The following is a 13,984-nucleotide window of genomic DNA, read 5'->3' as shown; positions in this document are numbered from 1 at the left end:
GACTCCTGAAAGGGGTACAATAGTGTAGAAAGGTTCAGAACCACTGCCCCTAAGTGACCTGCCCATGGTCATCCAGGTAGCTGTGGCAGAGCAGGGACTTGATGCTCACAAGTCCTAGGTTAGTGCTCTAATCACTGGATCATCCATCTTCTCCCCAACAAAGACATAGTACAATACAGCATATAGCACAATGGGGGCGTTAGATGCTACTGTAATACAGATAAATCATTTAAGTAAACCCCTCACCTCTATTATTTTTGGTGCATACTTCACCCTAGTACGAACTACTCTAGGGAAATGTTTCAAAAATGTCTTTCCATTACTAACACTGGTTTATCACCATTACTGTTAGCAACATTCAGAGTCCTAAGGCCTGTATACACTGGTGTTTTCTATTCAGTTTCAGGTTTCAGAGGGGTAGCCCTGTTAGTCTGTATCAGTAAAAACAATGAAGAGTCCTTGTGGCACCTTAGAGACTAACAAATTTATTTGGGCATAAGCTTTCGTGGGATATAACCCACTTCACTTATATTCCACAAAAGCTTATGCCCAAATAAATTTGTTAGTCTCTAAGGTGCCACAAGGACTCCTTGTTGTTTATTCAGTTTCAGTTTTTCTATTCAGCTAAATAAAACCAGATAGACCCATGGTGTAGACCTACTTTAAGGCATCCTAACCTGTTTTTACTCAAAAGTAGGGATGTTGAAAATTTGCAGGGAAATAATGATTAAAATGTCTGCTATTTTCTTTTAATGGAAAGTTTTCAGCAGTTTTCACCCTATGAGTGATGGATGAAATTAATTAAAGAAATCTTCAGAAAAAATAGTTGACCGTAATATCAACTAAACTGGGATGGGGAATGTTGGAAGCTTCATTGAATGGAACATTCAAAAATGGTCTAGAAAGGTCATTAGGAAAATGTACTTGGAAATTTCCCATTGAGTTCACTGCTCGGGGGGAGGGGGAGAAGAATAAGATCATTCTGTAATTCTACCATTATTTTGCTGTTCACTGTGGGGTACACCTCACATACTGTGTGTTATTGTTTATTTAAACATTTTACATGTCCTGCTTAGAGTTTATGGTTACTGGGGCAATACATATTTGCAAAAAGCAGCTAGGATTTACATCTCAAATCTTTAGATATCACAAACTTCAAAGGACAGAACCTGTTTGTACAGACATAAGAATATATTACATTTGACAATAAAAATGTTATAACTATATCTAATTTATTTTTCCATTAGCTTTAAAGTCTATTCTAAATTGGCTACAGTATATAATATTTAAACTAGTACCTCTCATTGCAGGATAGGCGTGTCCACAGCTGCATTATGTGCTCTTCTGTTCTTGAAATGGAACAATACTCTGAGCTATGACAGGTTTCAGAGTAGCAGCCGTGTTAGTCTGTATCCGCAAAAAGAAGAACAGGAGTACTTGTGGCACCTTAGAGACTAACAAAATTTGTTAGTCTCTAAGGTGCCACAAGTACTCCTACTCTGAGCTATGTTTACAGTATAGACCTCTGAAAAGATCATTTCAGTGACAATACTAAAGTTAGTATTCCACAGTTTATCCGTGAAGTGTCATTATCTTTGGTACTGTATATTAAAAAAGAAGAGTCATAAATCCATAATATTTTTATATGAGTAAATATTGAAAAAAGAATATGACTAAGACTTAATTGATTTACGGCTTCTTCAATAGCTTAATTTATTCTGCAATATAAAGTCATATTTGTGTATAATGGTTCATGCTTATTACCATAAATATAGAAACATATCAGCCTTATTGCTGAGAGACTTTTTTCTTGAATGCTTGAAGTATGTCTCAGAGCTATTATGTTCATTATGCATTCAGATATGATGGTCTTTCTTGGTAGTGGCAAAAGCATACGGTTTTGGGAGTGAGATGGAGATTATTGGAGAGATGTCTTTCTGGAGGGGAGCTAATTCTTCTCCCTCATATACTCTATATTTGGATAATAAATCTCACCTTGTTTTTCACTTCAGAACATTAATGACAGTTTTAAAATAATTACAATGATTAGTTCATACCTCTGTTCTGAGATAATGCATTTGTTTATTCTCCATAGGATTTGTGATGAAATTTTGTTTATTATAATGTCTGCAATGTTGGCTCTTGGTGCAATTTGGATTTGTCTGTTTTTTCCAAGTTGTTGTCACATATCTTCCCTATATTGTTGCCTGTGAATTTCTGGCTCCATGGTGGAGTGTTACCATATTAATGTATTTTTTGCTGAGATTTTTGTTGTTAGATAAGCATGATGAGAACACTGGGTAATCACTGGATATTTGCTGTAACTAGTTTGTAGCCAGATTGTGAACTCTTTCTCCCATTGGTGGGCAGTTGCTCAGAGAAGTAATCCCTTATGGGACCACTTGAGTGAATAATGTTCACTAATGGTAGTAAACTGCTTCTGCAAGAAAATAACTTGTCAATAACTCCATTCACCTTTTATCACTAAACAAAAATTAACTTTTTTAGTTTACATTTAGCAACTCATCAACTGTCATGAGCAGCTATTATATGTGATCAATCAAGTACTAAAATATAGACAGACACTTTTTGTTGCTGAGTTTCTGTACTTTTGGCTAAAATGCTAACTTATATGTTTTTTGGAACTGTATGATGGTTACATATAAAATAAGCACCCCGACACAGAGCTGGTATTTGGGTATGTGTTGTACTAGCACTTTTCTGTTGGCCCCATTCTCCCTGGGGCCTAATTCTCCACATCCTTGCACTTTGTACAGTCATTTACACCTATGGAATGTAGGGGTAAAATACTACTATTCTTTTGCACCCACTTTGTCTGGAAATACTATGTAGTGAAAAAATCAGACCTTCAACCTGATTCTCCATTATGTCTGAGCTGTGTGACCATGGACCAGTCATTAAGTCTGTCTGGGTGCGACGCAGGGCTGCAAAATAAATAACCCTCTAAAGACATGTAGAGAGATAATGTTTGTGTTTTTGTGTATTTACATATGTATGAGTAGGGTCAACAATGTAATCAACAGTCCGGTCTATGCTGTATTCTGATAATTCAGAGGTCAAAAGATGATTGAATTGTAAACATGGGATAGCTCAGTATTCATCTCTCTTTGAAATGTACTGTGAATGGTGGAGGAACAAGCAAATGACCTTGTGTTAATTCGTATAGCTAAGTACCGGTGATGGACCTCCTTCAAAGTCATCCTAATTACCTTTTTGTTCCTGAAGGAAATCCCAACTTGTCAAAGAGGACATGAAATTGTATAAAAGATCATTGGGTCCTGGTTCTGTCATCTGAGATCTGCTTAGATTTCATCAGGGGAAGTTTGAGTCACAGGACTGAAGTCCCAGTTATGTTGGTACGCCCTGAATATGAGATTTGGACATTGGACTATGACCTATGAACTGAATTCTAAAGATTCCTGAAGTGAAATATCTTCAGGGTAGTTTTTGCAAGCAGTTTGCTGCAACTGATGGGTGCGGAAGTGATTTGGTTGAGTTAACTCAGGGTGAATCACTGTATAGAGAAAGCAACAGTTTGTTTGGGGGACTTGTTCCAGTTTCTAACTACCAGAGTCTTTCAGAGGTGTTTAGATCCACTGACTTTGCTTTGGAAAGAGCCAGTGTGAATAATTTTGAGAAGGTTTTAGATGGAATAAAAAATGTCAGGGAAATTGAACAGCCCTATGACCAAGTGGCTGTGCTTGACCAGCTTGTTGGGAAGACAATGTTGTTGGGACAGGAATGTCTCCATATTGATTCTTTGAGTAAGCTGTCTGTGACTCAGATACTGAGGAAAGATTGGGTTACTAGTTTTTCAGAGCAGAACAGCTTTATGACTGAACTCACAAGGATGCAGAGGAGAGCAGGCAAACTCTCACCCTTAGACACTTTGAGTTTGTTTGGTATCTCTTTAAAACAGAGAGAGTCCAGTCTCTAAGTTTCTGGTGGTGGTAGATTCACAAGCAAGCATGCAGGAGAGCATCTGTGTAGATGTTCATAGCACAGAGGGGCTGCAGTCGGTGAACACACCTAGCCAGCGAAGGAATTCCTGTAAGCAGGAAGTTTCAGTTTTCAACCTTCTTTTCAACTGGCCGTGGTTCACTGCTCCAGGCCAATGGGAGCTGCTGGAACTGGAAGCAGCGCAGGCCGAGGGACATACTAGCCGCCGCTTCCCGCAGCTCCCATTGGCCTGGAGCAGCGAACCGCGGCCAGTGGGAGCCGCGATTGGCCGAAGCTGCGGACGCGGCTGGTAAACAAACCGGCCCGGTCCGCCCCGCCGGGGGCTTTCCCTACACAAGCAGCGTCCCAAGTTTGGGAAACACTGTTCTAGGGAAAAGGTGGTGGGGGGGGGGGGGAGGGGCAGAAGTACTGGTGATGGACCTCATTCAACGTCATCCTAATGACCTTTTGTTCCTGGAGGAAATCCCAACTTGTCAAAGAGGACATGAAATTCTATAAAAGATCCTTGGGTCCTGATTCTGTCATCTCTGCTCTGCTTAGACTTCATCAGGGGAAGTTTGAGTTGCAAAACGCCCTGGTACGCCCTGAATATGAGATTTGAACATTGGACTATGATCTATGAACTGAATTCCAAAGGAACTCTTTGCAACTACAAAGCTCATCATCTCTGCTATGAATCTGAACCTCAATTAATTGAACTCATGTCTATATGTATAATGATCTTTTAACCATAATCTCTCTCTTTTGTTTTTTAATAAATTTTAGTTTAGTTAATAAGAATTGGCTGTAGCATGTATTTGGGTAAGATGTGAAACATTCATTAACCTGGGAGGTAATGTGTCCAAGCCTTTGGGATTGGTAGAACCTGTTATTTATGTGACTGAAATAAAGATTTACAGAAATTTTCATCATGTTTGACGTGGGTACCTGGATAGAGGCCTGAGGCTGGATCACTTTAAAGGAACTGTGTTGTTTGGAATTCTGAGTTACCAAGAAGGAAATAAAGAAGCTGTTTTATGCTGGCTTGGGGAATCTAAGTATTGGAATATCCAACAGTTTTATGGGGATTGTCTACCCCATTCTTTGCAGTTCACCATAATTGAGTGACCACAGCTGGCTCCCCATTGGGACCCGGTCACACTGGGTCTATACATTGGGGATAATAAAAAATTCCCTATAAGGTTGTTATGAGAATAAATCCATTAATTTTTGTGAGGTGCTCAGATACCACTGGTTTCAGAGTAGCAGCCGTGTTAGTCTGTATCCGCAAAAAGAACAGGAGTACTTGTGGCACCTTAGAGACTAACAAATGTATTTGATCATAAGCTTTCGTGGGCTGTAAATAAATTTGTTAGTGTCTAAGGTGCAAAAAGTACTCCTGTTCTTTTTTCAGATACCACTGTGATGGGCATTTAAATACCAAGATAAATAAAGTAAAAACACCATGGTATTTTCCATAAAAATACTGGTTTGCCCGAGTGTCCTTGGTAAAAATGGACATCACTTACTGTTGTGTAGTGTACTGGATGTTGTTATTTGTCACATGCCAAACGTCAAAGGTGGCTGCATTCCTCTGCTGTTATATGTAACTTACATAATTGATGAAGGATTTTGGGTTCCTTTATGATGAAAGGTGCACCTAAGTGTAAAATATTATAAGACTATAGACATTTAGAAACACACTCTTAAATAATATCTTAAAGTTATATTTTAGTATATTAAATGTATAAATTCTGCTTTCCAATATCCATGTGCAACCTTATAGATTTCTGCGAATAACTGAGAGCAGATTTTGGGCCTTAAAGTTTTTCTTAAATACTTGTGAGAACATCTGCATGTAAAAACAGGTGTGCCTGCCAATCTCTGTTCATTTCAAAGTACAGTATATAGTAAAGCAAACAGCAGAATGGTGACATCTGAAATAGTACAACTGCTGCCCTGCTATCTTTAGACACAGCCCTGGGAGAGAGTGGAATGAGGGAGGAGGGAAGGCATAAGTGCTGAGGAGGGGCAGTATAATAGTTTGGCTGTCTATATTTCTTAGCAGCTGGGTTGGATGAGTGCTACTATTAGTTCCCTGGCAAAGTGTTGGTTTTTAGCTCAGATGGTTATATGTCTGAAGTCTTGGTTGTTCTTTAGGATAATGATACACCAGAAGATAGAGTTCCTGGAATTACCACAGTATTGGGTGGCAAAATCCACTTGAACATGGAGTTTGAGGAAATGAAACTCTATAATTTGTCTTTCCTCTCCACTCCCGCAGCCCGCATGACCTAGTAGTCATAAATGTTAGCAGATTTTGTACCATGGTGGTTGGGTGACCTGCTGTCACATAAAAAATATGAACACTGTTTATTTCTCAGCAGTGGAGATGGAGGGGCTGGTTTTTCTTATACATGGGTTTTATAATGGTATAACTGAGTTGACTTCAGTGGAGTTACCCCCTCCACGCCCCCTGATTTTACTGCCATGTGAAAAGAAAATCAGGACCTGAATGTATTATAGAAACTAATTCCTTACTTTGGCCACTAATGAAGATGAGGGAAGGCTTAGTTTTAAGCAATGCCAGAAAAATAATTTTTAAAATGTGCTCCAAAAATGTCAAGTGTATTGTAAAAGAAATAAATTCCTGATCACTGTGAGCTTGATAGTCTTCAGTTCTACAGTAACTGAAAATAACAGCTGATGGTGAGAATGTAAAGCTGACCATTTATAGTAAGAGCAGGGAATGAGCCAATGAGGATTCAGTCAGATGTTTCTGTTCTGTTGAAACTAATGAGAAATGGATGGAACATTCCTTGTTTAATATAGACCAAGGTGAATGTGCTTTCTGTTCAGTGATATTTTTTATGGAATGTTATAGGTGATTAGTTTCTTTTTGTTGATGTACAGCTTTTATGGTTTTGAAAAAATATTACAAGTATTTCCTTTAGAAATACAAACTCCTGCTGTGTATGTGCATTAATGTTTTCCATTAACATTTTGTAAGAAAGTTCAGGGCCAGAACTTGTGACTCCATTGACTTCAGTATAGCTATGTCAATTTATACCACCTGAGGATCTGCCTCTCAGAGTACACTTGGTTCTAATTTTCCATTACAACAAATGAATAATAGCTATTGATGTTAGTGAGAGTTGTTTATGTGTAGCCCAGGGGTAGGCAAACTTTTTTGTCCCGAGGGCCACATTGGGATTGCAAAACTGTATGGAGGGCCGGGTAGGGAAGGCTGTGCCTCCCCAAACAGCCTGGCCCCTGCCCCCTGCCCCCTCCCACTTCCCGCCCCCTGACTGCCCCCTTCAAACCCCCCGACCCATCCAACCCCCCCTGCTCCTTGTCCCCGGGACCCCACCCCCTATCCAACCCCCCTTGCTCCCCGTCCCCTGACTGCTTTGACCCCATCCACACCCCCGCCCCCTGACAAGCCCTCCAGGACTCCCATGCTTATCCAACCCCCCCGTCCCCCAACTGCCCCCAGAACCTCTGCTCCCTGTCCCCTGACTGCCCCCTGGCACCCCCTGCCCCCCCCCCCATGCCGCTTAGAGCAGCATGTCTGGCAGCTGTGCCGCCTGGCCAGAGCCAAACACGCTGTCACACTGCTCGGCAGGCGCATGCAATCCCGCCACCCAGAGTGCTGCCCACGTGGCGGCATGGCTGCAGGGGAGGGGAACAGCGGGGGAGGGGCCAGGGGCTAGCCTCCCTGGCCGGGAGCTCAAGGGCCAGGCAGGACAGTCCCGCGGGCCGTAGTTTGCCCACCTCTAGTGTAGCCCCTGCAGAACAGACCCCATTGTCCTGATTCTGCAGGACATCATGAGTTGGTGTGTTGAACAATAATTAACTTATCTCATAATCACTGACATTATATTCTGGCAACACAAGGATAAGTAGATTGAATTATTAATAGTTGATTGCCATGATTATGGAGCAAAAGCATGATGGATTGTAATGTCACAATAGACTGATGTCTGATCAGTCATGATCTATTGAGCAGTTATGAAATTCCACACATACAGTAAGTATGGTACACAATCAGGTCTGTAAGGCATATTCTAAAAATTTACTACAAAGTGTGAGTTTCGTTCATTCTTTTTTTTATTAAAAATATCAAGTACAATAAGAAAAGATATTACAGAGGTATTATATAGGTAAAATAAATAAAAATAAAATACAAATGCCAGGTCTTTTCCCAAAGGTTTTTTAAAGCTATTTTTTTGTTTGTCTTTTTACATTAGAATTTTTTCACTGTGTGCCCTATTACCTGAAGATTAGCAAGAGGATGACATGCAAAAGACAAGATTAAAATTTGAACAGTTGTTAGGGGAAGGAAATGTCAGGCTATTATTTTTTTGTTGTTTTTCATTAATATTTAACTTAAACTCGTGAAAAAGACTTGGAAGAAAAGCTCTGAAAAAGATTCTAACACCTTTGTCCCTTCAGTTGAGGTCAGCAAATTAACAATAATTTATTTAATCTGCATAGCACAGTCAAATCTAGCAGACTCTCCACAAGTGAGGTTCCCTCATGGATTTATAGAAGTAGCATGCATTCTTACAAAGGATTAATACGTACTCCCGATATTATCATATAGTTTATCCCTCAGCAAAGCTTCTCTTGTTTTGCACTGAAAAGGAAGTCATATTTAGGACTACTTCTACAACTCTTAAAATGCTTGCAGAATGTAATAAGCAAACTTAACCAGGACTGCCTCCTTTTAGTTTTTGTAGTGGAACTTCTCCTGAAACCAGGGGGAACAAACTCTCTTCTTGGCAGGGTTTCCATTTCACTCACACAGCCTTTCTCACTTACTAGTAGAAAACTTATTTTCCAGCATCTGCCTGTAGCATATTCTAAGTCACCCTCTCCCTTCCCCCACCCTCCCACATTCACACAAAAGAGTCTTTTATAAACTTCCCATGCAAAAGAGGAAGAACAGAATGCTAACTCTTATTGAACCATAGTGCCTTTCCAAGCTAATATGGGGTCACATTGCAGAAACACTTCTTGCTAAACTTTCACAAACATAGGAGTAACTGTAAATAAGCCAAACATACAGATAAAACATTCTAACATTGAACGTAATATCCCGTATTAAATAAGTGTCTATTTCTTCTAGTCCAGTTTCTCTTGGATACTTACTTACCTCAACTGAGGGGAAGAAATGTGAGCCTAAAATCTGCTGAGTTATCATGTAATTCACACTATACTCTTTTGCTGGAGCGTGTTGCTGGCTGCCAGCAAGTGTCTTTGAGTTATAGGCAATCATAGGCCTCCTTGAAGTTAAGGGGCATGGTAGCCACCTTTCATTTACACTAAATGAGGAAGTTATTAAATGGCCCGAAGTGATAGCTGAAACAATGGAAGCCACTGCCCAGCAGTGCAGTAATGTATACCCCAAATTAAAAAACACAGTAAGAGAACCAAAAAAGTGCCACCGTGGCTAAACAACAAAGTAGAAGAAGCAGTGCGAGACAAAAAGGCATCCTTTAAAAAGTGGAAGTTAAATCCTAGTGAGGAAAATAGAAAGGAGCATAAACTCTGGCAAATGAAGTGTAAAAAAGTAATAGCAATTTTTTTTAAGTACCTCAGAAGCAGGAAGCCTGCTAAACAACCAGTGGGGCCACTGGCCGATCGAGATGCTAAAGGAGCACTCAATGACGATAAGGCCATTACGGAAAAACTAAATAAATTATTTGCATCAGTCTTCATGGCTGAGGATGAGGGAAATTCCCAAACCTGAGTCATTCCTTTTAGGTGACAAATCTGAGGAACTGTCGCTGATTGAGGTATCATTAGAGGAGGTTTTAGAACAAACTGATAAACTAAACAGTAATAAGTCACCAGGACTAGATGGTATTCACCCAAGAGTTTTGAAGGAACTCAAATGTGAAATTGCAGAACTACTATCTGTAGTTTGTAATCTATCATTTAGATCAGCTTCTGTACCAAATAACCAGGGCTGGCTCCAGCATTTCTGACGAACCAAGCAAAAAAAAAAAAAGCCACTATTGGCGGCGGCAGTTCAGCGGCAGGTCCTTTGCTCCTAGAGGGAGTGAGGGACCTGCCGCCCCCGCATTGCCGCAGGTGCTGCCCCTCTCTTGGCCGCCTGAAGCACCTGCTTGTTAAGCTGGTGCCTGGAGCCGGCCCTGCAAATGACTGGAGGATAGCTAATGTGACACCAATTTTTAAGAAGGGCTCCAGAGGTGATCCCAGCAATTACAGGTCGGTAAGCCTGACTTCAGTATCGGACAAACTGGTTGAAACTATAATAAAGAACAAAATTGTCAGATACATAGATGAACATGATTTGTTGGGGAAAAGTCAACATGGTTTTTGTAAAGGGAAATCATGCCTCACCAATCTACTAGAATTCTTTGAAGGGGTCAAAAAGCATGTGGACAAGGGGGATCTAGTGGATATAGTGTATTTAGATTTTCAGAAAGCCTTTGACAGGGTCCCTCACCAAAGGCTCTTAAGCAAAGTAAGCTGTCATGGGATAAGAAGGAAGGTCCTCTCATGGATTGGTAACTGGTTAAAAGATAGGAAACTAAGGGTAGGAATAAATGGTCAGTTTTCAGAATGGAGAGTGGTAAATTGTGGTGTCCCTCATAGGTCTACTCATCATATTCATAAATGATCTGGAAAAAGGGATAAACAGTGATGTGGCAAAATTTGCAGATGATACAAAACTACTCAAGATAGTTAAGTCCCAAGCAGACTGCAAAGACTTACAAAAGGCTCTCACAAAACTGGGTGACTGGGCAACAAAATAGCAGATGAAATTCAATGTTGATAAATGCACATTGGAAAACATAATCCCAACTATACATATAAAATGATGGGGTCTAAATTAGCTATTCCCACTCAAGAAAGAGATCTTGGAGTCATTGTGGATAGTCCTCTGAAAACATCCACTCAATGTGCAGCAGCAGTCAAAAAAGCAAACAGAATGTTGGGAATCATTAAGAAAGGGATAGATAATAAGATAGAAAATATCATATTGCCTCTATATAAATTCATGGTATGCCCACATCTTGAATATTGCATGCATATGTGGTTGCCCAATCTCAAAAAAGATATATTGGAATTGGAAAAGGTTCAGAAAAGGGCAACAGAAATGATTAGGGGAATGGAACGGCTTCCATATGACAAGTGATTAATAAGACTGGGACTTTTCAGCTTGGAAGAGAGATGACTAAGGAGCATATGATAAAGGGTTATAAAATCATGACTGGTGTGGAGAAAGTAAATAGGGAAATTTCAGGTTTCAGTGGTAGTGTTAGTGTTAGTCTGTATCAGCAAAAAAAACCAAGGAGTCCTTATGGCACCTTAGAGACTAACAAATTTATTTGGGCATAAGCTTTCGTGGGCTAGAATCCACTTCATCAGATGTATGAAGTGAAAAATACAGAAGCAGGTATAAATACATGAATGGATGGGGGTTGCTTTACCAAGTGTGAGGTCAGTCTTACGAGATAAATCAAGTAACAGCAGGATACCAAGGAAGGAAAAATAACTTTTGAAGTAGTAAGAGAGTGGCCCATTACAGGCAGTTGACAAGAAGGTGTGAGTAACAGTAGGGAGAAATTAGTATTGGGGAAATTAAGTTTAGGTTTTGTAATGACCCAACCACTCCCAGTCTTTATTCAGGCCTAATCTGATTGTAACCAGTTTGCAAATTAATTCCTGTTCTGCAGCTTCATGTTGGAGTCTGTTTTTCAAGTTTTGTTGTTGAAGAATTGCCACTTTGAGGTCTGTTATTGATTTATTTTGTAAGACTGACCTCACACTTGGTAAAGCAACCCCTATCCTTTCATGTATTTATACCTGCTCCTGTATTTTTCACTTCATACATCTGATGAAGTGGGTTCTAGCCCACGAAAGCTTATGCCCAAATAAATAGGGAAGTGTTATTTACTCATTCTCATAACACACGAACTAGGGATCACCAAATAAAATTAATAGGCAACAGGTTTAAAACAAACAAAAGGAAGTATTTTTTTCACGCAACGTACAGTCAACCTGTGGAACTCCTTGCCAGATGTTGTGAAGGCCAAGACTATAACAGGGTTAAAAAAAGAACTAGATACATTCATGGAGGATAGGTCCATCATGGAGGATAGGTCCCTAGCCTCTGTTTGCCAGAAGCTGGGAATGGGCGACAGGGGATGGATCATTTGATGATTACCTTTTTTGTTCATTCCCTTTGGGGCACCTGGCACTGGGCATTATTGGAAGACTGGTTACTGGGCTAGATGGACCTTTGGTCTTCCCCGATATGGCCTATTCTTATGTTCTTATGACAAGGCCTGAGTAGAAGATGACCCTGAGGAGTTTTCCTGGAGGCTGATTACAAATGCCAGGGCTGCAGCATTGATTTGTTTGTGACTGTCTGTCCATGTGTGTGAGAAAGGAACCAGAAGGTGAGCAGACAGTGAGAGAACTAGTGTGAGTGGTCCTGGCACAAAGCCGAGAGCTTCTTTTGGGCGGAGTACTGGTTGGAAATGCAGGACTGGAAATTCACAGCTAGGAAACTGCCTCCTGTTGGATGTTCCTGCTGTGATTTTCCTCAATACCCAACACCTGCAGCATGATCCAAACCCAATTTACCTCAGTGTGACATTGGATAGGTCATTAACCACTTGAGGAAGATGGCAGCCAAAGTCAGCACTCAGAACTATCTGCTCAGAAAATTGGCCGGTTCAACCTGGGGTGCGAGCATCCAGATGCTTAGATCATCAGTCCTTGCCCTCTGCTATTCAACAGCAGAGTACTGTGCTCCTGTCTGGTGTCGCTTGTCTCACACAAGGCTGGTCAATGTAGAGCTTAACAAAGCTATGTGTATTGTTACCAGGACTTTATGGGCAACTCCATTGCAACCGATACTTAGCAACAGAGCACCGCCCCACATTCGCCGTGAAAAGGCCTGTGTCATGCTGCTGGCTAAGATCCGTGAGAATAGTGACCCACTATTGTACACAGACCTCTTCGACTACCAACCAGCTTGCTTGTCTTCTAGATGCCCTTTATGGTAATTTATGCCACCATAGATGACGGTGGAATCTGCTTGGTGCAACGAGTGGTCAATGACGACAGTAATTAATCACTCTCTCATCACTGACCCAACATTCTGTCTACCAGGTTTTGACCTGCCAAGCCACCTGTGTTCATCTCTGAATCAGTTTTGAACAGGTCAGGGCAACTGTGTGGCCAGTATCTTTAAATGGGGGTTTTCTAATGACTCGCAATGCAGCTGTGGTCAACTTCAGACTCTGTCGCATATCATTGTCGAGGGCCCACTTATTTATTTCAACAGTGGACTACTGGCTCTCCACCTGGCTGATATGATGCCATTAAATGGCTGGGCACATTATGAGTATGCCAATGACTGTGTTCAGAGAAACGGGACTTTGTGTAAATTCTTTGTAAAACAGGATTGCGCCAAAGAAATACTTGATTGGTGTAATCAATTTATCCTGTTAACAGAAACAGCCCAGCATGGCCCTGAATATTGCTAATTGCTCAAGCCCAAGGGGCAACAATGCTATTGACTTGAGACCATTATGGCCTATTCAAAAGATGACTACTCAGAGCTATTAAAAAGCACGTTTTGTACTGAATTTTTTTCTTTCATGTGTTTAAACATATTGTTAAGCAGTTTACCCTCAAATGTATAACCTACCTTAACATTCCTATAAGTTAGGAACATAGGACATAGGAATTGCCTTACCAAATCAGATCAGTAATCAACTAGGCCAGTAGCCTGCTCTGACAGTGGTTGCTGTTTGATTCAAAAGAAGGTGAAGGAAGGTGTATTGGACAATTGTGGAATAATCTGTTCAGTTTCTTCAGAAGCTCTGTCAGCTAGTATAGGCACTGAAACAATACATTTTCTATCCATTACATTATTTTATTCTATCCAGTGTAAATGTGGATATTTTCCATATAAATATTTAATCCTTTTTTGAATCCTACTAAGTTACTGGCCACAATGGTATCTTGTGTTAAA

This window comes from Chrysemys picta, chromosome 7 (assembly GCF_011386835.1).
Source record: "Chrysemys picta bellii isolate R12L10 chromosome 7, ASM1138683v2, whole genome shotgun sequence".
Taxonomy (NCBI): domain Eukaryota; kingdom Metazoa; phylum Chordata; order Testudines; family Emydidae; genus Chrysemys; species Chrysemys picta.
Note: the sequence above shows the minus strand (reverse complement) of the source record.